At 45.3% G+C, this 26,481-nt stretch overlaps 1 protein-coding gene and 1 pseudogene across 1 annotated transcript in view; one reads left to right on the plus strand and one right to left on the minus strand.

The window, feature by feature from the left end:
- The window catches only part of CTNNA2 (catenin alpha 2), a gene marked incomplete at its 3' end in the record, with an annotated part of 719,772 nt that overhangs the window by 317,472 nt on the left and 375,819 nt on the right, over nt 1-26,481 (plus strand). The window lies entirely within an intron of this gene.
- LOC107119708 lies at nt 18,974-19,598 on the minus strand (annotated as a pseudogene).

Here is a 26,481-nt window from a genome sequence, read left to right on the forward strand (position 1 = left end):
TTCCGGTGGCGCTGTAACAGGCCCCATTGGTGGTAGTGGTGGCGGCGGTGGCTCCTATTCGAAAGCCTGGCGGAAGAGCTCCGTCTTGCAGGCCCTGCGGAACTGCAGCAGGTCCCGCAGGGCCCTGATCTCCTCTGGGAGCTCATTCCACCAGATAGGAGCCGCCACCGAAAAGGACCTAGCCCTAGTGGCCACAAGCCTGGCCTCTTTCGGGCCCGGGATCGCGAGGCGGTGTAGCGACCCCGACCGAAGTGCTCTCTGGGGTCTATGTGGGGCAAGGCGGTCTCTTAGGTATGCTGGACCCTGGCCATGTAGGGCTTTAAAGGTGAGCACCAGCACTTTGAAGCGAATCCGGTATGCTATAGGCAGCCAGTGCAGTGCTTTGAGCACAGGCTGGATGTGATCCCATTTCGGGACACCAGCAACCAGCCTGGCCGCCGCATATCTTCAGCATCCACAAGGATGCACAGAACAGAAAAAATACTAAGCACATAGATAATACATATATTGTAGGTCCATATGTTGTAAGCTCACAGATACTGGAACAGCATATGAGGTTTCCAGGCTGTACTTGGGAGGCTGCAGCTCTTCTCAGTTGACTCCAGGATTTACCTGCAATAATTCAAGGCAGGCCTTAACACAGCAAAGTCTATATAGTCCTGTCCCCAAGATGTTGCCTCTTTCTGGGCCAGTCTGAACTGCTGGCTGCTGGGAATACCCAGCCTCTTTTAGGGAAGGCTACAAGCACTGAGCATGCTCACTAACTAAGTATAGAAGTGGGGAAAGGGAGTTAATTGCCACAGCACCTATTGGCAAAAGCAGGCGTGCCTGATTCCTGTATGCTGTTAACAGCTACAAAACTGCATGGGTTACACTAGCATGGAACATCCTTAACAAATGGCCCTCCAAGCTTGTCTTGAAGTTTCCAGGGAAGGACTGTCCATAGGCTCCTTGGGTAGTATTTGCTATTGTTCCAGTATGCTAATTTAATTAGATTTTCCAAATAAGAGATGTGAATATACATCCTTGGGATTTGTTTGTTATTGGCTCATTGTAATTCCACTTGCGTGAAGTAGGCTTTGTACATGTTACTTGTACAGCAATCTCATCCCCTCTGCAGAGTAGCAAATCAGTTTTGGAAATGAGAGGTTTTTCAAAGGCTGCTTATGATATGGTGGAGGGTGTGTGTGTTCTTCTTTAGATTGGAACACAGGTTTGGGGGATGCGTGCAAGCTCTTGGCTTTACCTAAAGTAACTCTTCCAATTCCAAACGGGGGAGTGGATCTTGCAAACAGTTCTGTCAGATAACTTTCTTTGGACCCCTCATGTCTATGGTGGACTCAACAACCTATGTGCTTGCATTTGGAGTGTGTGTTGTAAATGGGTCCTCGTGTTTCTAGCTGTTGCGTCTGCTGAGTGCTGTTCCTGCCTGCAGTAACAATGTGCATGCCAGAGCATCCTTGAAGCCTGGGTAGTCACAGTGGTGACTTTCCCATCCCCACACTGCTCCCAGTTGTTCAGAGAGGTCCAAAGTATGAGGAATGTTGCCTCATACTTTGATCTAGAAGTCTACATTGGGGGAGGGGGGGATAAAATATCTCAGATTATGAGGAGTGCCGTTAGAAACCCTCTGGAACTTTTTTCTTCCAAATTCATCAAGGTTTCACATTGATCAGCATACTCGGGTGGCAGCGGTCTTATGTATCCAGGTGTTCCTGTAACTGTAATTGGATAAAATGCTAATGAGCAAAATGAGAGGCGTATGCACACACATCAATCCAGTGCTTCAATTGAGGCTCCCTAAAATCGCAGTCATATTTCCCCACATGTAGGTTCTCCCCCCCCCCCTTGCCGGTGATGCTCACCTATAATAAATTCTGCAGGAGGAAGGGAAATGCAAGTGATATGCCATCAAATCGTTCCTGACAGAGAGATTTTAAAAGCTTTTAGAGTGGATGTAAAGAGGGAAGTTTTTTTCTTCATGGAGTCCACTCAGTTCATCTATCTGCATTAAATATCTAACAGCTACACTGAACAGGGATGACATTTTAAATAAGAGTAAGTGCTGTTTAACTTTATAATGCCATGAAAATCTTCTTGTTTCATCATTCTGAGTAAACCCCCCCCCACATTTGGTGATCAGTTTGCTTTTCTTGCCCCCCCCTCCACCGTTTTGTGGTTTGTAAGAGTAGCAAAACTGGACCATCCATTTTTACTCAGTTTTCTTGCTAAATTCATGAAAGAGGGGAAGAGTTGTCTTCAGGTAGAAACCTAACATTTCTAATTCAAACAATTCCATATACACACACACACACATATATATATCGGAGCTGCGGTGGCTCAAGTGGTTAAAATGCTGAACTGCAGGCTGTGGAAGGTCGGTAGTTCAGCAGTTCGAGACCCGGGTGCCGCAAGACGGAGTGAGCTCCCGTCTCTAGTTCCAGCTCCTGCCAACCTAGCAATTCGAAAGCAAGAAATTGCAAGTAGATAAATAGGTACCACTTTGGTGGGAAGGTAACAGCGTTCCGTGCGCCTTGGTGTTTAGTCATGCCGGCCACATGACCGTGGAAACGTCTTCGGACAGCACTGGCTCTTCGGCTTTGAAACGGAGATGAGCACCGCAACCCTAGAGTCGGATTCGACTGGCTTTCGAGCAAGGTATATATGTGTGTGTGTGTGTGTGTGTGTGTATCACAATTTTCTTGTGAAATTAATGAAAGGGGGGGAGTTGTCTTCAGGTAGAAACCTGACATTTCTAATTCAGTGAATTTCAGAAGTTTGTATCACAGTTTTACATAATTTTAAAATGGATAAAATGTGAAGTGGAATCTCTCCTTATATATAATTCTGTTTCGGTCATGGACTCCCCTGAACATTCCAACACACTCCAGAATCAGTTGGCTGAATGATCTGTCATTCAGAGGGTCTCCCTATCCACTGGCTGCGTTTCCTGAGTCCTGCCTCCAACATTCTAAACAGTTTGCTGTTCCTCTCCCCTCCATAGCCAGTCAGAACACAGAGGTCATTTACATATGTTTCCTAATTGACCTTTGCCTCTACCATTCTAAATAGTCTCCTGTTGCTGTTTGGAGTCCTGAGGTAAAATACATATCCCAATCTCCCTATGGGGCCTGGAGATCTCCCCAGCCACAGCACATCATTTCCCCTACAGAAAATTTCCCAGCTATTACAACTGATATCCAGATGACAAGGTTCAGCTCTCCTGGAGACAATGGCTGCTTTGGGCAGTGGACTCTATGGCATTATACCCTGCTGAGGTCCCTCCCCACCCCAAACCCTGCCCTCCCCAGGCTCTACCCCTCAAATCTACAGGTACTTCCCAACCCAGAGTTGGCAACCCTGAAACTGGCTATGGAACCACTTTCCAGACCTTTGGAACCCAGAAGACATGGCATAGGAGGAGGTGGTTTTCTACTTTAGCTGCAACTAGGTAAAGGTAAAGGTTTCCTTTGCTCGAAAGCCAGTCAAATCCAACTCTAGGGATGTGGTGCTCATCTCCGTTTCCAAGCCGAAGAGCCAGCACTGTCCAAAGACATTTCTGTGGTCATGTGGCCGGCATGACTAGATGCCGAGATGCACAAAACTCTGTTAGTTTCCCACCGAAGTGGTACCTATTTATCTACTTGCAGTTTCTTGCTTTCAAACTGCTAGGTTGGCAGGAGCTGGGACCAGAGACAGGAGCTCACTCCGTCATGCGACAAATTAACATAAGTCAGGAGTGGAGGGATCCATACTGTTACCATTAGGCTGCCCTCCCATTCTACCCACTTGGGGCAGCAAAATGACCTGAGACAGCCCTGCCCTTATAGCTAAGCGGAAGGAAATAAACATGGCTTGCCTCCCTCTATTTTCCCTATCCCTCTGCCACCTCACCAGCCACAGCCGTCCCGCCTGGAGCTTCCTTCTAGAGATTGTTGTATGTCTTCCCACAATGGGCCTTACTCCTAGTTATGAATATATCTAATTCTCAATGTGGCGATGATTTTGGATACTTAAATCTAAAGACTGGAGTCAAGAACAGATCTTTCACCATGCCTGAAAAATGCCCCAAGTTTGAAGAAAAATGTGAGATCTTTTTTTTAAAAAGGGGGGGGGAAGAAAAGTAGAAAGAAAGAAAAAAGTTGGAGGGTTACCTTCTCCCATAATACAAACAGTTCCTGTAGCTTTAAGAAAGGAATACCCTCAGTGGCTGTTGCTAGGCAACCACAGAGTATTGCCAGCCTTCAGGCCTTGTTTTCTGTCAGTAAAAGACAGGGGAGGGGGTGTGGCCCTTTGCAGACCTTTGAGGGGGGACTTACGGGGTCAGACCTAGCAGCAACCACTGACACACCTAGCTATTCTCTACTATTCCCATAGCAGGCACCAGGCACCTTATGGCATCCAGCGTGGTATAATGGCAAGACTTTCAGACTAGGATCTGGAAGACCTAGATATGAATCACCACTGTGCTGTAGAAATTGACTTGTGACCTTGAGGCAGTTACACATTCTCAGACTAATTTACCTGACCTGGTTGTTGTGAGGATAAAAGGGAGATGATGAGAATGATGTAAGGGGCTTTGCTCCCTGTTGTGCAGAAAGGTGGGCTATGCATGACATAATAAATGTATCTGAAGATTGGGGAGGTAAAAGGTAGGGTGGCTGATAGGTAAGCAGGAGAGAAGGAAGCAGGGAAAGCTGTGGATGTAGAGCTGCTGGAAAGAACACGAGTAAAAGATTACAGGGGTAAAATGAGGTGCCATCTGGAAGTCCTTGTTGGGTGCCCAACCGTACAGTTGGGCCTGACCTGGCAGCCAGCACCGCACAGCTGGACCATAGATTTCCAAGGCAGAGACTGCCAGGGGGAGGGAAAGATGGAAGAATGGAAACCCGACAACAGGGAGGCAGAGAAAAATAGGCTATGGAAAACATGGAAAGTGGAGAGCCTATGTGGTCTTTCAGGGAGAGAGAAATGTAGGGTGACAAAGGGAATAGAGATGGTTTCCACTACTGCAGTTCTTAAATCTGGTATATAAAGGCGACACAGAGGCCGGTTCTGCATTGGCTTTTCCCTCTGTCATTTTAGCAAACCCACGTTGGAACAGAAACTCCCCTCTGCATTGCCTGCTGCTTTCGCTTCCTTTGATCATCGGATTTTATGGTACCTTCTGCATAGACTTATGACCGTTTTATTCAGGGATGACTTTGCAGTCAGTACAGCGTTGGCCCAGGGGTATTTGAATGTGGTTTTGAGCTGCAATTTCCCCCTCCCAGTTGAGAAAATGTGGAGCGAATGCTAGAGGCAGAATGGCCCAGAGTTGGATGGAAAACCAGCTTCAAATTACTTACAAGGGTCTGTGAGAGAGATCGAGGTCTGTTCAGTTCCATTAAAAAAAAAAAAGGACAATTGCCAAGTGTGCGGAGCACAAGGCTCATTCTCTTGTCCAGTGCCTCAGTGGGAAACACTCATATGAGAAAGGAAGTAACCCCACTATTCCCCCCCCCCCATCTCTTGATTTTTCCAGGCACCCTGGTGCTCTATCACTTACTGGAAATTCACATATAGTTTGCAGTTCTGCCCATTCTAGCATTGCTTAGGATGCTTTAGTTTTCCCTCACTTTTAGAGGACTATAGTTTTGTTGTTGTTGTTTTGTTTTAGAGACTTGCATGAACCAAATTGGTTTTGAACCACCCGCCAGCCTTCCACACTCTCTTCCTGGCTCCCGAAGAGCCGTCTGTGTCAACAAGCTATGATACTTGCTTTACGAAGGGCTCTTCATGTCAAGAGTCGAACAGAAGTATATCGCAGAACGAGATACACTTTCATTTCCTCCCTGCTGTGCTGTAGAAATCCAGGATCCTCCAGTATTTCAGTTGTTTCCAGAGAAGCTTACACAGTGCCAAACAACCAATCTTGTTTCCTCTGACCTCTCTCTCCACACCTGTTTTGGTGAAAGGCATTCCCATTATTTGTTCTGTGATGTGTTTTAAAAATGTTTGTTTCAAGGCAAAAGTTGGGAAGGGAGGCAACATGGTGTAGGCAGATCTTGTTGGATCTCGGAAGCTAAGCAGGGTTAATTCTGGAAAGGGAGACCACCAAGGAAGACACCGCAGAGGAAGGCAATAGCGAACCACCTCTGCTTCTCAGTTGTCTCGGAAACCCCTTGCTGTGTTCACCATAAGTCGGCTGCAACTTGATGGCATTTCGCGCACACACTCATAGGGTAAATGTTAGAATCCAAAGTAAGTTCCCGGTTTTATAATATAGTTGCTGCTGGGGGGGGGGGGACCAGACTGGTTGCCATGCATGTTGCACACACACACACACACACACACACACACACACACACACACACTCAAACTACAAATATTTTTGGTGGGCTGTAGAACAGATTAGTAATATAATAGAACAAATCCACATGTGGCATTAGTTGTTGTAAATCTTCCGGGCTATATGGCTGTGGTCTTGGCATTGTAGGACCTGGTGTTTCGCCAGCAGCTGTGATTGGCATCCTCAGAGGTATAACACACAAAGATGGAGTGCTCTCTGTGTCAAGGTGAGAAGAAAAAAATGGTAGACAGGTAATTTATATCTACTAAGGAAGGGGGGGTAGGGCTGAGTCATTATCTTGTAGGAGTCCCCCAGGCTGTGGCATGCTAATGGAGGAGCTTTCCTGAGGATGTTCTTTTGCATATGAATTGGCCGTTCAAATTCAAATCCTATCTGTAGTGCTGTTGTAAAGTGTAGAACATTTTGTTTTTTCCAGGACAGGAAACCATGTCCTATTTGTTTTTAAACTCTTTTCTTTCCTGTTGAAGTTGTGCTTATGTTCATGTATTTCAGAACACAAGTTCTTTCAGGAAGACTAGAGCAGTAAACAGCTGTGACCCCCCATGATTCAATATTTATTTCTGTAATAATTGATACAGCTTCCACATAATGAGACATTGCAATTAAAAACCAACCAAATAAACAACGACAACAACAAAACATCCTGACTGTAAAAATGACTGGAAACAGCCAGATTGGGATTTGAGAGAGAGAGAGAGAGAATATTTAGTACTCAGGATGACTGTGTTAATCTATGATAATAGCCGACAAAAGTCCGCATGGTCAAAGCAATGGTATTCCCAGTAGTCATGTATGGCTGCGAGAGTTGGACTATAAGGAAGGCCGAGCGCCGAAGAATAGATTCTTTTGAACTATGGTGCTGGAGAAGACTCTTGAGAGTCCCTTGGACTACAAGAAGATCAAATCAGTCAATCCTAAAAGAAATCAACCCTGACTGTTCCCTGGAAGGCCAGAGACTGAAACCGAAGCTCAGATACTTTGGCCACCCAATGAGAAGGGAGCACTCACTGGAGAAGACCCTGATGCTGGGAAAGCTTGAAGGTTGAAGAAGACGGGGACGGCAAAGGATGAGATGGTTAGACAGTTGTAACGATATGAGCTTATGTTTGTATTTCTGTATAGTGGTGATGCTGCTTATGTGTGTCTCTAGCATAAATACCTATGCAATATGTATTCTATCCCATGACTCTTTGGGATGGAGAAGACACCGCGCCATTGCACCCACTTGGAGAGCTATGGAAAATCCCCAGCGAACCCCGGCATTCTTGGAATGGAAAGAGCAAGTGACCCTACTCCCTTAATCTGGTTTGGAGATCTAAAGACAATAGCGTTTATGGCTTTGGAGCAGGAACCAGATCTGCAAATCAAGAGGTGTCCATGGGAACGGAAGATTCACACCTTGCCAAAAGGCACCTTTGATGTAGGAGTAGGATCTGCATATTGCCACCACCCCTTAGGAGAGCGTCATCCCCTTCGTCATCCCCTCGTCACCCCCTCTTCATCCAGTAGTGATAGTTTAGAGGACGGGTTTGATAGTTTATGGCTGGATAGCACATGCCCCAAAAAGAGTTTATTTAAGGAGAAACTCTCCTTTGTCTCTCTGGTTAACCCACCTTCCCCATAGCAGTGCACTAAGGTGCTACAAGTGACTCTACTACTTAAGTTCTCCGGGAGTCGCGACCCAGAGAGCTCACACGTGGTTTGGCTGGTCCTACCTGTGTGCCTTGGAGTTCACAAGCTGCTGCTTTCGGCTGCCCATCCTTCCAAGGAGGAGAGTTCTTCTTCAGCTTGGACCTCAGATGAGTATAGCCGTGCCCCATTGTGTCTTCCCCATTTTGATGCTTTTGTTATTTTCTATGCTGTAATTGTTCTGATGTACTATTGTAACTAAGGAGCTTGTATGAATTTGTGTGATTCCGATTTTGTATGCCTGATGAAAAACCTTTAGTAAAGACAACATTTATTTAAGGACTAGCGTGTTGTCTCACTTCCTGGGATATAGCGAGCGTCTCATTCGCCATCCGACCTCTGTATGGACTGGTATAGAACTTACGCACAGCCACAAACACCCAAACTTCCTTGGTAGATAACTTGGATTGGGTCTCCAGGAATTTCCTGGAGAAGTTGGCATAACACAGTGTCATAGATGCAATGAACATAAAATTGAGCCAACTTCAGAGGACAGCAGAAGACAGGAAGGCCTGGCGTGATCTGGTCCATGGGGTCACGAAGTGTCGGACTCGACTGTGTGACTGAACAACAACAAAAGGCAACCACAGTGTGGTGACTGGCTGCTTCCCATACAGATCTTTGCACAATACTAAGTGAGAATAAGCCTAAAAAGTAGCCTTGGTCTACTACCACCACCTGAAACTAGTTATTGTTTTACACATCTCAAAAAGCTCAAGTCAGACTGCAGCCAGTCTATTTTTGAATGGAATACCCAGAGCAACTAGAAAGCACTGCTGAATTTGATTAGCAATAGCAGGGTTCTAGATGTCAGTCTGTCCCACTACCGCTAATACTAAGTGCATTCTCTATCAGACTGCCCTCATTCATTATAAATGGGCCACTCATCCTTTTTTAAAAAGCGTACATGATCTTCCTCTGAATTGTATAAAGCAGGAAGGGGTTGGTAGGGGTGGGATGATACGAAGAGGACACCATTCTCTGTGAGTGACAGCCCTTTGCCAAGGTTCTCAGCTCACCGAGTTCTCCACCGCAACACTGGGTTCTAGGATGTTGATTACCAATTAGATTGGCACCTTTCTTCATTTCTCACCATAGTCTGAGATTCGCAGGTGCAACCAGCTTGCATGCCTGATTCTTTGCCCCTGCCCTGACGTCTATGAGCTCCAGCTAAGCTTCAGTCTGTAGGCCTCTGTGCTTTTTTCACTTGCGAGGAAACTTTATCTCTGTTACCTGAATAATCCCTTCAGTCATGCATCTGGGGACGGTGTCTTGTAGAAATCTGTGTTTGATTGAGATTGTGTTTCTGGAGGAGAGATTCAAGCCATATCTGAAGTGTCCCCCTTGGAGGCGGGATTGAGGCTATATTTGAAGTGCTCCCCCTAGTGCTCATACATGCACCTCTATATCAGTGTGCCCACCTTTCTATGTATCTGCCAGCTATATCTTTGTATTTCAGGACATAGTCCGAAGGCACTTGATACAACATTGTCGCTGAAGCTAAGCAGATCTGGTGGTTTTTTTGTTTTCATTCCCTAGAACTGACACCATTGTGTTGACAATGTCGGGGGTGACACTCTAGTTTTTGGGCAAAACTCTATGGGCTATTTTGCCCCCAAAACCATAGAGTTTGCCCCCAAACTAGAGTGTCACCCTGCGATGTTGGCAACATGATGATGCCATTGTGACAGGGATGTTTTCACTGTGACATCCCTGTTCAGGGGTGGGGCTTCCGCCTCCGGCCAGCTGGCTGTCGGTGGATTGGAGCCCCAAAGTCCGGGGGATCCCCTGGCCGGATTGAGGGTCTGGCAGCCATAAGTGGGACTGATGTTCATCACAGAATTCAGAGTACTCGGAACCTGCTTCAAAATTTAGAAAGCGGCTGTCGCTAAGCGATCACGTGACCATCCTGTGACATTCTCTAGAGAGCCCCATTAGACATCCACCCACAAATCTGAATGTTAGCTAAATGTTGATATTTGAAGGAAACAATTATAATGGAATCAATTAGAGCTCTTATCTTTTCAGAACATGCTAATTAAAACACAGCAGCAAATGGTGCCATTGTGTAGAATTTGACATGTAATGTGGCTTTAAGTTGCTTGTAAACAAGCGTAGTAGACTGCATTGTCAATTTGAAAGGGAAGATAAAAAGAGAATATATTGCAAAATTAAGTGAAAAGTTTAGGCTGGAACAGTTGACTTCTGCTATCTCCACAGAAGTAAATTATGCTAGAAATTCTGAACACTGGATTCACAAAAAAGCTACAGGAAAATTTAACATAAAGATACACTGTTTATTGCAATTGAAAGAAACTGTTAGAAGTGTGTAAAACATAGGTCAAGAGAGAACGGTTGTTATTCTGTTTGATTTTAATTTCCCATTTATGTAATTCACTTAAATTAATTCAACAAACAAGCGAGTTGGCAGTCCATGTTTAGTGAGAAAGCCATATGCATTTGAGGGAGATAATAGATTGCTGTCAAGGCTGTTACTCCATAAGGGGTGCTGTGTTTGCATTGAATTTGCAGATGAAAACCACAAATGCTGTAAAGGCCAGGATTAACATTTGAAAGTGCTGGTTAACAAAAAACAAACAAACAGTAGGCTTAAACAACAGTGTTGTTTGTGACAAATATGTGGAAAGTAATGAGAAAATCTATCAAATAAAATATGATGATGATATTTTTAATAAATTAATTCTTATTTCTCTTTAAAAAGATGGGATACAGAAGGAAAAAAAGGGGTAGGGGAGAAATATAGATTCATCAAATTTGTAAAGTATTATTAATTGTTACATACAAGAAAAATCAGATGTATTAGCAAATGTATTACATATTTTCAAATATAAGCAAACAATAAAACTTGAACATTACAGAATTACAAAAATTGGGATAGATTATCTCTTTAAAGAATAGACAAAAACTTTCCTAAGGTTAACAATAATCTATTAATGCTTTAACAACTGAACAGACTTCTATACTCAAATTGAATTATTGTAGAAACTTTATAATCATTATCTTCATCACCTTTAATATGATATTGAGATAATTTCTGTGTGAATTCCCTAGCATGAATAGCTTTCCATATCTGCTGAATTTTTTCCAATGGTCTTTTGTTTGTATAAGTGGTTAGTTTTGCCAATGTTGCATACTCAGCTAGTTTTTCTTTCCAGATCTCTATTGAAAGACAGTCTTCTGTCTCCCATTTCATTGCAAATATTACTCTGGCAGCTGTTAACATATGCTTAAATAGGTCTTGTGAGGTTCTGTCTTTGTTGTTTGGTAAACTTCCCAGTAACATAGTCCCTAGTTTCATCAAGAATTTGGTTTTTAAAATACTTTGACTTTCTTCATGTATATTTTCCCAGTATCTTTTGGTTTTGGTCCAGGTTTACTACATATGATAAAGGGTGTCATCTTTTTAAAAACATTTTCCAGCAAGCCCCTTTGCAATTCTTATCCATCTTTGCAATATCTATTGGAGTGATGTACCATTGGTAAAACATTGTACCGGTTTTCCCTTAGTGCTTCACTGGCAGTAAATCTATTACCTTTAGTCCATAGATTTTCCCAATAGTGAAAACATGTTTCCTCTCCAAAATTTTGCATCCGTTTAATCATGCAGGGCCAGTTTGGTGTAGTGGTTAAGTGTGCGGACTCTAATCTGGGAGAACCGGGTTTGATTCCCCACTCCTCCACTTGCACCTGCTGATGTGACCTTGGGTCAGTCACAAGCTCTGGCACAGCTGTCCTTGAAAAAGAACCATTTGTGTCAGAGTTCTGTCTCCTTCTCTTCTTCTTCTCAACCTGTTCTTCTTCAGAATCGTATTGAAGCAATAACTTGTAAATTTGTCCTAATAAATTGTCTTTGATGATGATATAGTTATTGCATGACATTGTGTGTGGTATAAACCTCCAAAGGAAGTTTAGAAAACTTGTTAAGGGCCAAAAGTTAAAATCATAAATAGGTATAGATTAAAGTGTTTTTATTTCAAAGGCACATAAAAACCTTGTAGGGGCCCAAATAAAGCCTCATAAAATGTTCAAAGTGACAAATGCACAAAAAAAGAACAGTGCGTGACCTGACATATTACAGCTCACAAGAGCCTTCTTCAGAGGTCAAATAGTACACAATACAAAATACACCATGCAACAAAGTCCCTGTTACCCATGTAAGGCAGTAAATAATTAATATAGGACCAAAAATGGAATGTTTCAATCTGGAGTTGGATATCACATTGTCCCTGATAAGGCAGTTTTACTTGCACTCCTAGGACCTAAATCTGGAAGGCAGAAATTGGTACTAATATTATTTCCAACATATGCAGCTACTTCTGACACAAGGCCAAGATAAATCTGTGGCCCCACAAATAAAGATCTTTCTGTGTGTCATTCAGTTCCAGATTGGAATGTTCCATTTTTCGTCGTATACCACTACACCAAACTGGTTCTCAAAATAAAATATGGATGCTGTTGTTGTTGTTGTTCAGTCGCACAGTCGAGTCCGACTCTTTGTGACCCCATGGACCAGCTCCCTCCAGGCCCTCCGGTCTTCCGCCATCCTCTGAAGTTTGCTCAACTTCATGTTCGTTGCATCGATGACACTGTCTAACCATCTCATCCTTTGCCGTCCCCGTCTTCTTTGACCTTCAGTCTTTCCCAGCATCAGGGTCTTCTCCAGTGAGTGCTCCCTTCTCATTGGGTGGCGAAAGTATTTGAGCCTCAGTTTCATTATCTGGCCTTCCAGGGAACAGTCAGAGTCGATCTCTTTTAGGATTGACTGATTTGATCTCCTTGCAGTCCAAGGGACTCTCAAGAGTCTTCTCCAGCACCATAGTTCAAAAGAATCTATTCTTCGGCGCTCGGCCTTCCTTATAGTCCAACTCTCGCAGCCATACATGACTACTGGGAATACCATCGCTTTGACCATGCGGACTTTTGTTGGCAGGGTGATGTCTCTACTTTTTATCATGCTGTTTAGGTTCGCCATCGCTTTCCTCCCAAGGAGCAGGCGTCTTTTAATTTCATGGCTGCTGTCACAGTCTGCGGTGATCTGGGATCCCAGGAACGTGAAGTCTGTCACTACTTCCACGACTTCCCCTTCTATTTGCCAAGGAGTGATGGATGCTGTACACAAGTTCTTTTGAAGGGCCTGAAGTTTGTAGTGGAACTGTAAGGTTTAATTGGGAAATAACAATTTTATTTATTTGCCGTGTGTGTCAGCCAACTTTCCACAGTAACCTCTCCAAAGCAGTGTTCCCTCTAAGCTGAGTTCGTGTGAGCTGGCTCACAGTTTTTTAGCCTCCAGCTCACCCATTTTTGTCTTAGCTCAGGAAGGAGGGCTCCAGAGCAAACTGATTTATGCAGGAGCCAAATCGCTCGCTCACAGCTTTAATGCCAGGAGCTCACAAAGTAGAATTTTTGCTCACAGGACTCCACAGCTTAGAGGGGGCATTGCTCCCAAGGTGGTTTACAAGGGAGAAAGAAGGCGATTACACAGTTAAAATCAATGGATTGTGTCAGAGGGTAGCCGTGTTGGTCTGTAGTAGAGCAGCTAGATTTGGGTCCAGGAGCACCTTGGGACTACAAGGGTCTGGGGGTGTAAACTTTCAAGAGTCAAAGCTCCCTTCTCACCTTCTGTGCCTGAGAAAAGGAGCTTTGACTTTCAAAAGCTTATATCCCAGAACTCTTGTTGGTTCTCTAAGGTGCTACTGGACTCAAGTCTAACTAATCAATTGGTTATTCACTTACTTAATACATTGCCCACCAGTCTGGTGTAGTGGTTAAGTGCGCAGACTCTAATCTGGGAGAACCAGGTTTGATCCCCCACGCCTCCAGTCACAGCTGCTGGATGACCTTGGGCAAGCCATAGTTCTGTCAGAGCTGTTCTTGAAAAAAACAGTTTTTGTCAGAGTGTTCTCAGCCTCACCTACCTCATAGGGTGTCAGTTGTGGGGAGAAGAAAAGAAAGGAGTCTGTAAGCCGCTCTGAGACTCCAAGTGGAGGGTGGGGTATAAATCCAATCTCCTCCTCCTCCTCCTCCTCCTCCTCCTCCTGATGGCAGAGTTACGAAGATCACCATAATACATGCACCAGGATGGGAAACGGGGTGCCGAGCGATGAATCAATGAAGCCAGGCTTCAATAGGGGTGGCTTGAAGTGCATGAGGATCAGTCAGAGGATGGAACCACAGAAGTTTTGGCATGGGTATCTGTGGGAGGGGTGGAGATGGAAGCAAGGGTCAGTTGGTGGGGAGTCTGTTCTGCACAAAGTAGTGCCAAGAGGTCCAAAGGACATTGGAAAGTGGTGGAACGGGGCCTTCATCCAGTGAGATTTGGGAGACATTGTGGGCAAGGCAGTGAGTGCTAGGGATCAGCTGGGAACAAGACCTCTGGAGCGGGAAGGAGGCAAAGCAAAGGAAGAAAAGATTTCTGGTCTTGTGTGAGTGCCATCTTTGGTTGATATCCAGTAGTGTAGTGATGGATACTGCTGGTTTGGAGAAACTCCTGATCCAATGAGGTCTGTTTAGAGGGATGTTAGGGGTCATATGGTCTGAAAGGAGACAGAGTCGCTCTTGGGTTCGTATTAATCATCTGCAGGCAATGGCCCTGCTTTTGGTACTCACTTTGTGAAGGGGATTTGATTGATTTCTCTACCAGAACCTGGTTTTACTTGAATATATATGAGAACAGATTTTTATGGTTCATGTGGTTGGACCATACTGACTCCCCCCCCCCACCCACCGGGGTGATCTCAGCAGTTCACAAGACTAGCATCTGGCAAATGTCTCACAACTCTTTCATCTATTTATTCTAATTATTTATTTTATTTTATTCAATATGTACTCTGCCCTCCCCACCATCTAGAGGATGTAGTGAAGCATGCTCAGTTCACCAAGATATAGTGTGTAGCGCTGTAACTCATGTCTACTCCGGCAATGATTGTGTTTGTTTGTTGCTGACACCCCTGCCAAAGATGCTACAGAGCGGAACCCTATGGCATGAGATGCTGATCTGCCCACAGAGGGGGAACTTTGGCAGCTTGGCAGTGAACAAGATTGCCTAGGGAAGACATGGAGTCTTTATCACGGATGATCTTCACAACGAGAATGCGGATATGAAGTTGTGTCTTTTACCGAGGTGTTACATTGGCCCATCTGTTTATTGAGCTGATTCCTATTCAGGGTTCTTTTTGTAGCAGGAACTCCTTTGCATATTAGGCGACAGGCCCCCTAATGTAGCCAATCCTCCAAGAGCTTGCAGAGCTCTTCTTACAGGGGCTGCTGTAAGCTCGTGGAGGATTGGCTTCAGTAGGGGTGTGTCGTGGCCTAATATGAAAAGGAGTTCCTGCTACAAAAAGAGCCCTGCCTATGATTTTTTTAAGGATAAGACACCCAAGGGGCTCACAAGGACATGCCATAGAACAGACATCATTGAATCATCATTAAAAATAATGGCATAACTATCATAAAATCAATCTACAGTAGCCACTGCTGTCCAATCAATCATTCTGAGGCTTTTCAGATTCTTTTTTTTAAAACAAATTTTCTGTAGGAGGCCTGCAAAGACCACATCAGAGTTGCGTCTTGGAGAGGGGAGTACCACAGCCCCGGGGGTCTAGCCTCCCTTGGTGTAGTGGTTAAGAGCGGTGGACTCCGATCTGGGAGAACCGGGTTTGATCCCCCACTCCTCCACATACAGCTTCTGGGTGACCTTGGACCAGTCACAGTTTTCTCAGAGCTGTTCTCTCAAGAACAGTTCTTTCAGAGCTCTCTTAAACCCACCTACCTTTCAGGGTGTCTGTTGTGGGGAGAGGAAAGGAAGGAGTTTGTAAGCCGCTCTGAGACTCCAAATGAAGGGCAGGCAGGGTATAGATCAAATCTCCTCCTCCTGCTCCTGCTGTCGATCAGACTTCATACCCTGCAGGTTCCTACAGGAAAGCCTAATTAATCAATCTAAAGTCCCATGGTATGGAGTGGAGTGGCCGGGAAGACTAGGTGGTATAGCCCTGTCTCATCAGATCTTGAAAGCTAAGTGTCAGCTATAGCTGCCATTAGTGTGGTGTATGTTTCTAATTGCTTTGCATTCCTTCCCATACGCTTGATTGCATCTGAGCTGTAACACGTATCTTTCAAGGTCACTGGAGGAGTTGGTGTGTCTAGGTTTCGTGGGAAGCTTATTACTTTCCCAGCTTCGCAGCCCTTAGAGAATCTGCCAAATGCCCCCACACGGGAGCCCATCTAATTGGGTAGCACCTGGGGGGGGGCATACGAATGCCGTATATCCTATTATGCGCATAGGTAACCCACCATTCCTAACAGCGTTCATGTTACTGCATCTATGGCTTTCCAATAAAAGTAAAACCTTCCTAGAAGCGTGTACTTCATTGTCTTGCTGTGGATCCTGACACTAAGTAGGGTCAGTATTTGGTTGAGGCACCACCAAAAAAGGCTTTGTAGAGGAAGGCATGGCAAACCACTTCTCCTGTGCCTCTCTGGTGTTTCCACGAGTAAGCTGCAACTTGACGGCACTTACATACATATGGGGTAGAGCAGATGCTTTTCTAAAGGACATCTACGATATGTAGCCCTTGAACAGGAGCTACTGACATAGTTGAGTACTACGTGCTCTGGTAGTCAGAGGCCTTAGCCTATCTTCAAACCCTCGATTAAGGAAAGTGGCTGTTAGCTCTTTGAAGGCCAGTGATTAATAGACTGGTTCTTTTGGATATTAACAAAAATGACAGTAATTTTTTCAGTTGCTGTTAAAGTGGCATAGCTGTCAGCATGACTGGAACATGGAAATATTTATGTCTTGCACAGTAATCCATCATGTCAGCCAATGCTATCATCCTTAGGAGAAATGGTTGACTTTCCTTCCTTCTGCTGCCAGGAAATTTAGTTAAAAGTTAAGTCTATAACTTCTAAAAAACAAACAAATCAAACTGCATCAGAAACCATTTTTCAAAAAATAAATTAGTGCAAATCAACTAGTGCTGTCACAGGAACATTATATGGTCTATCACTGCATTAAAGATTCAAGAATACATTCCTAATGTTTGGGGTGGTCAACTTGCCCACGTCTTCAGCACCTAAGCAGTACAGGTGTGGTCCACAGGAAACATGCAGAGAGCAGCAGTTTATTTGTATGTGTGGACAAAGGTTCCCTCTGGCCCAGGTCCATTGGGCTTTTGGAACATCCTCAGATCACTTTGATTGCCTGCCCCCCTTTTTAAAATAAAGATATTTGTTTTATTTGCCAGCAAATTTGGAAAATGCAATAGTGGCCACAGGATTGGAAAAGGTCAGTATACATTCCAATCCCAAAGAAGGGCAATGCCAAGGAATGTTCAAAATATCGCACAATTGCACTCATATCACACGCTAGCAAGGTCATGCTCAAGATCCTACAAGCTAGGCTTCAACAGTACGTGGATAGAGAACTGCCAGAAGTACAAGCTGGGTTTCGAAGAGGTAGAGGAACTAGAGATCAAATTGCCAACATTCGCTGGATTATGGAGAAAGCAAGAGAGTACCAGAAAAACATCTACTTTTGCTTCATTGACTATGCTAAAGCCTTTGACTGTGTGGATCACAACAAACTATGGCAGGTCCTTAAAGAGATGGGAGCAGTGTTCCCTCTAAGCTGAGTTAGTGTGAGCTAGCTCACAGGTTTTTAGCCTCCAGCTCACAGATTTTTGTCTCAGCTCAGGAAGGACGGCTCCAGAGCAAACTAGTTTATGCAGTAGTCAAATCGTCTGCTCACAACTTTAATGCCAGTAGCTCACAAAGTAGCATTTTTGCTCACAAGGCTCTGCAGCTTAGAGGGAACATTGGATGGGAGTACCAGACCACCTCACATGTCTCTTGAGAAACCTGTATAAGGATCAAGAAGCAACAGTTAGAACCGGATATGGAACAACTGATTGGTTTAGCATAGGAAAAGGAGTACGACAAGGATGTATATTGTCACCTTGCTTATTTAATATATATGCAGAGTACATCATGCGAAATGCTGGCCTGGATGAATCACAAGTGGGAATTAAGATTGCTGGGGAAAAGATCAACAACCTCAGATATGCAGGCGATACCACTCTAATGGCAGAAAGTGAAGAGGACCTAAAGAGCCTCTTGCTCAGGGTAAAAGAGGAGAGCGCAAAAGTGGGTTTGAAGCTTAACATCAAAAAAACTAAGAGCATGGCATCCGGCCCCATCACTCCTTGGCAAATAGAAGGGGAAGTCGTGGAAGTAGTGACAGACTTCACGTTCCTGGGATCCCAGATCATCGCAGACTGTGACAGCACCCATGAAATTAAAAGACGCCTGCTCCTTGGGAGGAAAGCGATGGCGAACCTAAACAGCATGATGAAAAGTAGAGACATCACCCTGCCAACAAAAGTCCGCATGGTCAAAGCAATGGTATTCCCGGTAGTCATGTATGGCTGCGAGAGTTGGACTATAAGGAAGGCCGAGCGCCAAAGAATAGATTCTTTTGAACTATGGTGCTGGAGAAGACTCTTGAGAGTCCCTTGGACTGCAAGAAGATCAAATCAGTCAATCCTAAAAGAAATCAACCCTGACTGTTCCCTGGAAGGCCAGATAATGAAACTGAAGCTCAAATGCTTTGGCCACCCAATGAGAAGGGAGCACTCCCTGGAGAAGACCCTGATGATGGGAAAGATTGAAGGTCAAAGAAGACAGGGATGGCAAAGGATGAGATGGTTAGACAGTGTCATAGATGCAATGAACATGAAATTGAGCAAACTTCAGAGGACGGCGGAAGACAGGAAGGCCTGGCGTGATCTGGTCCATGGAGTCGCGAAGAGTCGGACTCGACTGTGCGACTGAACAACAATTTGTATTATTGTTCATCTTAGACAGTAGACACTGAATCTGGATTGGAGGTGCCGGGTCTTCAGTGCCCGTTTCAAAATCTACTGAAGAGTTTATTCATCGGCCTGTTGTACCGTTCCCTTCTCAGACACGTGGATACCATCCAAGAATTTTCTGATATCTTTGTTTTTTTACTGTAGTGGCCTGCTGTATTAGGGCAGCAGAGTTAGATACTAATTCATTGTCATTTCCTTCAAGAATCAGCTCATCTTTCTGTGCTTGAGATACTGCACAATTGACACCTGGCCTCATGCGCACCCGACGGATATACTTCTCCCCAAGAAAGTTACGGATCTCCACAAGTGATCCATTCTCCTGCATAACCACATTGATGGGGAAGTGATCATACACAGACCTCATCTTGTAACGAAAGCCCAGTGTGACACCTTTGATCATGTTTTGCACATGACTGCACATTGTGTGAACTGTGGCCAACTCCTTCCTGTTATCCCACCATTTGTCAACGCGTAGCTTCTTGTGTCTCTTTCCCAAGAGAGAAAGCTCCACTAATGTGGTTGAAGTCCCGTCACAGGGTTCCTCTGGGGCCCTTCACAATAACTGTCCGGCCCTTCAAACGGACGTTGACGTTGTCAGGGATGTCAACAGTCTGATTGCTGATAATAGTCTTCATTTTAAATCTAAGTAGGAAAACTCCTTGCTGACAGAAAGGAGGAAAAACGATCGCCTGCCTTTTGAGGAGCATATAAGTGGGTTTCAGAGGTTTCCCAAAGTGGATGGGACAGAAACTGTTTTGTTTTTACCCACACATGAAACTGACCCATCCTGAGTCAGATCACTAGTCAATCAAGGTCTGCTGTATTGGCTATTCTGACTTTAGGGGGGGCAGTTGGTCAGCAGTAGAACATCTGCTTGGCATGCCGGAGGTCCCAGGTTCAACCCCTGGCACCTCCAGTTAGAAAGATCAGTTAGTCGGTGACACACAAGACCTTGACCGGAGAGCCACTGCCAGTCTGAGGCCCTGGTCAGACGGAGATTTTGCCACGCGAAAGGCACGACTGTTGGGCGGATTTTCAGGGGATGATCACACCACAACATCTGGGAAGTGTAGTGCACCCGTGGCCAACCCGTGACATCCCACCAAAGATGCGGAGTTAAGAAGTACCAAGGAAAGTGCACTAGTATCCAGAAAACGGGCGGCACAGGCGGGCGCCAGTATCCCGTGGCATCCGGCGCCCATCCACGTCCCGTTGCAAACTGGATGTTTTTTGTAAGTGTATGCGCACAAACACGAGACTGAAAGCAGTGCTGCTCCACGGAACTATGCATGCGCAGAAATGCAAAACGCTTGTGTGATTGCGCCGCACTGCTTCTTTGCCACGCTGCAGCATCGCCGTGTGATCGCCAGCTAACAGCCTAAGCACGGAGGCTTGGGGGAGGGACTGTGTGATCGGGCTACCGTGCTTTATTTTGCTCCAGGGCGATCAGCCACGCCCCCCCCCCCGCGTTATCTGGCCTGTGTGACCAGGGCCTGAGTAGACTATACTGACCATGATAAACAAGGGGGCTGATTCACTGTAAGGCAGCTTCACGTGTGACCTGCTGGAGCTCTCCAGGTAGGGTCTCAAATGGAAGTCTTTCACATCACTTGCTACCTGATCCTCATTAACTGGAGAAGCTAGCGCCTACTCCACGCAATGCTCTGCCACTGAGCCATATGTTCCCCAAGCGGGCTTCACCCTACTTACCATGCCACCATTTCTCTTTCTGTTCAAATGGCCTCTTTATCCTTGAAACTGCCATAAGGTTACTTGTCCCAGTTATGATGTCTCACCGGGGGTGGGGGGGTGGGGGGATTTGATTTCAGGGATAAGTCCCTCTTTTGGAACACAGCTTGTTTCAGCAGCACAGCTCCCTCAGGGTGCTGGAGAGCTGGTTTAAAAGCAAATTGAATGTGGCTCCCACCATCCCAAGTACAAAATGTCCGGGGAGGACGTGTGAGAGAGTTAATCCTGCCCTGAGCCTGGATCATTATCAACATTTCAGATGCAGCTTCTGCTGTCGTGGAGGGATGGGGGGGGGGGTCTGACCCCGTTTCAATCAAAACAAGATCAGCTTGTGGGAAGAAAGTCTAATTAGCGTGAAACCCCCAGGCCTGGTTGCCTCTCCTGGTGTACATCCACAGGACTTGAGAAATGATTATGTGCAGTCCATTCAACTATGAAAGGGTGACAAAACATCCTGGAATCTTTTTTAGTGTGGAAAGGGGGGGGGTAGATAGGGATGGATAGACTTGTCCAGCTCCTGGTAGCACACTGGGAGCACATAAGAGGGACATAGGTAATCGGCAGAGGAGGAAGAGGGATTTATACCTTGCCCTTCACTCCCCAGAGGAGTGTCAGAGCGGCTTACAAACTCCTTTCCCTTCCCCTCCCCACAACAGACACCCTGTGAGGGAGGTGGGGCTGAGAGAGCTCTTGACCGAAACTGCTATTTTTCAAGAACAGCTCTGACAGAACTGTGGCTTGCCCAAGGTCATCCAGCCAGGTGCAAGTGGAGGAGTGGGGAATCAACCCCTGTTTTCCCAGATTAGAGTCTGCACACTTAACCACTACACCAAACTAGCTAATTCCAGATGGGGGACCATGGTTGTCTGTAGCAGCAAAATGAAAGAGAAGTCCACAAACAAAACAGGTGGGTTTTGTGTGTGTGTGTGTGTGTGTGTGTGTGAGAGAGAGAGAGAGAGAGAGAGAGAGAGAGAGAGAGAGAGAGAGAGAGAGAAGTGCTGTCAAGTCATACCAACTTTTGGTGATCCTGTAGAGTTTTCAAAGCAAGAGGCATTCAGAGATGCTAGTCTGTGAAATGAATGCAATTGTACCTACCTTGGCTCATTATACCCTTTGATGAAGGAGTTTCTTTGAAACGGTCTGAATATCACGTACAATACCATCAGGGTATACTGGATAGTATTCTTTCTTCGGGCTGTTATTGCCCCTTGGAGGTCTTGTGCTTCCGGACTATTTAGGACTGTGTTTCTTTCAAGAATTTTCATTCTATGGTTTGTGAGACTTTATGATGTGCATTACATTTTCTTGAAGTGTTGAAGGTATTTATATAATGAGTATATTTAATATGTTTCTATAAGTATCATCACTTGTTTTGGGGGGGGAAATGGGAGAGGTTTACCTTTTTCATTTGTAGATTTATAGTTTCCCTTTCCGGTTAGTTTTGTCCCAACTGGGGAATGACATCCCTAGCTGACCCTGCGATCCAAGTCAGGGCAATGAAACATTAGCAAAGTTTATCCCAGCATAAACTTTTTGTGAGCCAGATCTCATTATATCAGAGGCTGACAGTGAAGCCTGTATGTTTTCATTCACGTTCAACATTCAGGCAGAAGGCCTGCTCGATAGGATGCTTTTTAGAATGAACATGGTGTTTAAAAGTATTTTCTTGCTCACACATGACATACCTTCAGTCACTCAGTGAAGATCTGTGTGATGTGGTGGCAGCTGCTGCTGAAACATCTCCCTGCCCCTGAACATGCACAGTGAAGGAGATCACCAATGGTTCAATCAATCAATCCAGTTACCTTTATTGGCATGTAACCCTTGCAAACCCATATACAACAACAAAAAACAACAACAACCACAGCATAGAATAATACTTGCAAAATACAGAAACAAGGAATTACCAAGTAAGTATACCCATCAATTAAATAAAGGGCGAATAGAAATGGCACCAAGAAAAAAAATTAGCAACAGTTTCCATTATCTCAAGGTTTGGATTATCAAGAAGAATGAGGATCTTTAGGCAATCAGGATATTCTTCTAATTGAGCCAAAATAAAATTTAGACATTTCAGTCGTGGTGCATGGTAGAAGGGGCACTGCAACAAGACATGGGAGATTGTTTCGACATTATCATTTGTGCATGGACAACATCTGTCAGAAAAGAGCACACCCTGAAAGGGGCCAGATAATAAGGCTGAAGGTAATACATTGAATCTCGCCAAAGAGAGGGCTCTACGGAGTTTGGGGGTATGAAGATGGTACAGGTAAGAGGCAGCTTGGCCGACTTTAGGAGATATTCCAAAATACAGGGGTGAACAGGTTTTATTAGTGGCATTATATAGTGAATGTAGCTCAGAACAAAGTAGATTGGCTCTTATAATTGAAAAAAAAATGACCAATGGTTAATCAGAAGCCCTGGGGCCAAAGTCCCCTGGACTGGCCCACTTTCGAAAAGTACTTGGCCGCCAGGAAAGGTATCCGTGGCTGCCACAGCACGGATCTCTGTTTTTATGTCTTGCATTGTTTCCCAGTTCTGCAATTCAGCTCTATCACGTTATTTGCATACATGATGCTTAAAGCATGTTGCTCTCCATTTTTGTAACACAGTCTTATTGACAGTTAGTTGCAGGGCTCTAGTCGGGGGGGAGCTCTCAGGTACGGAGCTCCGGAAGAGAACCTCTAGGGGGCGGGGCAGTCACGTGGTGAAGCCCCGCCCCTTCTTTACCCCGCCCTCTGCTTCGATCCTCATTCCGTTTGGGAATGAGGAGGAAGCAGGAGGGTAAGTAGCCGGGCCTTCTGACACACTTCCGGTGATGTCAGGGGGTGTGGCCTTCTGTCACTTCCGGTGATGTCAGGGGGCGTGGCATATGCAAATAAGTTATGCTAATGAGTTATGCTAATGAGCTCCGGCAGCTCTTTTTCTACAACAAGACCCCTGGTTAGTTGTATGTCCCCTGTTGGTCTCATTGTATTAAGAACATAAGAACATAAGAGATGCCAATGTTGGATCAGGCCAAAGGCCCATCCAGTCCAACACTCTGTATCACACAGTGGCCAGAAATCCCAGTGCCATCAGGAGGTCCACCAGTGGGGCCAGGACATTGGAAGCCCTCCCACTGTTGACCCTCCCCAAGCACCAAGGTGACAGAGCATCACTTGCCCCAGAGTCCCTATCTATACCTTGTGGCTAATAGCCACTGATGGACCTCTGCTCCATATGCTTATCTAATTCCCTTTTGAAGCCATCCATGCTTGTAGCCGCCACCACTTCCTGTGGCAGTGAATTCCAAGTGTTAATCACTCTTTGGGGGAAGAAGTACTTCCTCTTATCCGTTCTAACCCGACCGCTCTGCAGTTTCATGGAGTGCCCACGAGTTCTTGTATTGTGAGAAAGGGAGAAAAGTACCTCTTTCTCTACCTGCTCTTTCCCATGCATAATCTTATAAACCTCAATCATGTCACCCCTCAGTTGTCATTTTAGATCAGTCGTCGTATTGTTTTAGATCAGGGTCTCCAACCTGCTTGAACCTGTGGCTGCCTTTGGAATACTCACACAGTGTGGTGGGTGCAGCCCCAAAATAGCTGCTGCAGCAGACAAAACCTGCCAGATTTTCTCGGTGGTCTCTGTGCACCACACCTGTGGGAACCAGTGCGCCTGCGCCAACCGATTGGTGTTGTACAAAACTCACAACAGGATTTTCATGCCTCCACCCCGAGCATGTGCGGGAACCCCACTGTGCATGACCATGAGGGTGGAGCGCAGACATTCCCGCCAGTTCTCTTCTTGAAAAAACCTGCATAGTCAATCAAACATCCAGTGACCAATCAGAAACCGTGCTGGGTAAAACCCCCACCTGGCACTGCCCATTTTCTAAGAACACTTGGCGGGCACCAGTGAGGGTGCTGACGGGCACTGTTTTCAACTGTGCCATCTACCTTGAGGCTCAGCAAGGAAGGCAGTCTAAAGATGAAGTGGGGAAATTAGTAAGTCCAAAAGCCCCACCAGCTCCTTCTCAATCAACCTGGCCAAGCCGTTGCAGAGCGAACGGACACAGCCTACAGGCAAATCGTGAAGATCCTTCAACAGCGGTGAAATAGTAGTGGGTTGGATCTTTGGCATATGGGAGGAGCATAGGATTGTTATAAACTTGCTCCAGTTTTCATTTATGAAATGTTAAAACGCAGTTCTAGATGTGCCTGAAAACTGTCAGTCTGCATATACCTCTCCGCTGCAATGTCTGCCCACTGGATAAACAATATCCATTATTTTATTTCATCCAAAATTCACATGCATGGCAAATTAAGGCATAATAGTCATTGCATGCCTTCTTAGCTCTTCTTCTGGAGCCAAATGCTGCTTTTAAGCTTCCTGCATTGAAATAAAGATGACAGAACAGTCTTTTCCAAAGGGAAAGTGGCCATGTGAACAAAGACAATGAGCACGAGAGGCTCTCTGACATAAGGAGATGGAGTGGGAGACAGTATTACTGGCCATATAAAATGTAAATTATTTAATTCTCCAATCATTCTGGTCAAAAGGACTGTGGAGAGAGTCAAAACAAATTAACATACCAATGTTATGTATTTTTAAAGTTTACTTCGCACTCCACTGACAGAATTGTGTGTGGGGGTATACCTGAGTATTGACTTTGGGGGGAAAATTCTGCAAACCAAGAGGTACACATATAGTCTGCTTTTAATGCGTCTCAGTATTCTCAGGAGGGCCGATGGTGTGATGTCTTTCTTCTGTGAAAAGTGGCAGAAAATGCTTCTAATTTATAACTGAAATGATGGGAGGTTGAAAATAAAATAAATACAGTGGTTGAAAAATCGTCCCTCGTCTGAGACAGAGCGGACCGAATAATAATGTGTTAGGGATTAATCTCCCTCTATAACAAACCGCTGTGCCAGCCTGCGGAGCCCAGCCTACATATCAGCATCCCTTGCCCCAGGTCCATATTTTATACAAGAAATTGATTGAAGAAAATATCTTCTTTAAAAGAAATAAATAAATGCTGATGCATGGTTACTACTAAACTCTCTATACAAATAAAATCTCTCTCCCCTCTGCAATCAATAAAAGCACTTGTGTTCCATCTTGACTGCTTGGGACCCTGAAGGGAGAGATGTACAAGGGCAGACAGATGCCTTATTAGAGCCCTTCTTCATTCCCTCAGTCTCTAAACCCCCCCCTCCCCCAGGTGACTCCAAGAACACGGAGAAAGTGTGAAACAACAAACGTTGTTTTTGCGTCCCCATCTCACCCTCCTTCTAAAGAGCTTGAAGTGTCTTACTTCTCAGCCACGGTGCCAAAACTTTGGAATTCCCTCCCATGGAAATGGATCTCCCCCTTCTATCATTGTTGTCAGGGGTCATTTCGTAGAAAAAGAGGTGCATGAGCTCATTAGCATAACTCATTAGCATAACTCATTTGCATATGTCACACACCCTGACGTCACCGGAAGTGTGTCGGAAGGCGGCACCCACTGCTCAGGCTCCACTGGACTGTTTTGGATTGCTAGCTATTGGGGGGGGGGGCCGTGCAGATCTGTCCTCGCAGAGGAGGGAGGGCTTGTACCTGAATAGAACTTGGTCTAAAGGTGCCACTGGACTGTTTTGGATTGCTAGCCTTTTTTTTGGGGGGGACGTGCAGATCTGTCCTCACAGAGGAGGGAGAGCTTGTACCTGAATAAAACTTGGTCTTAAAGGTGCCACTGGACTGTTTTGGACCGGGGGGCTGGGGAGAGCTCTGCAACTTACCTGGCTGCTTCTTGCTCTGACTGAGGGGTGCTGGGAG

Source organism: Gekko japonicus, unplaced genomic scaffold (genome assembly GCF_001447785.1).
Source record: "Gekko japonicus isolate JY-2015 unplaced genomic scaffold, Gekko_japonicus_V1.1 scaffold570, whole genome shotgun sequence".
In the NCBI taxonomy this organism is placed as follows: domain Eukaryota; kingdom Metazoa; phylum Chordata; class Lepidosauria; order Squamata; family Gekkonidae; genus Gekko; species Gekko japonicus.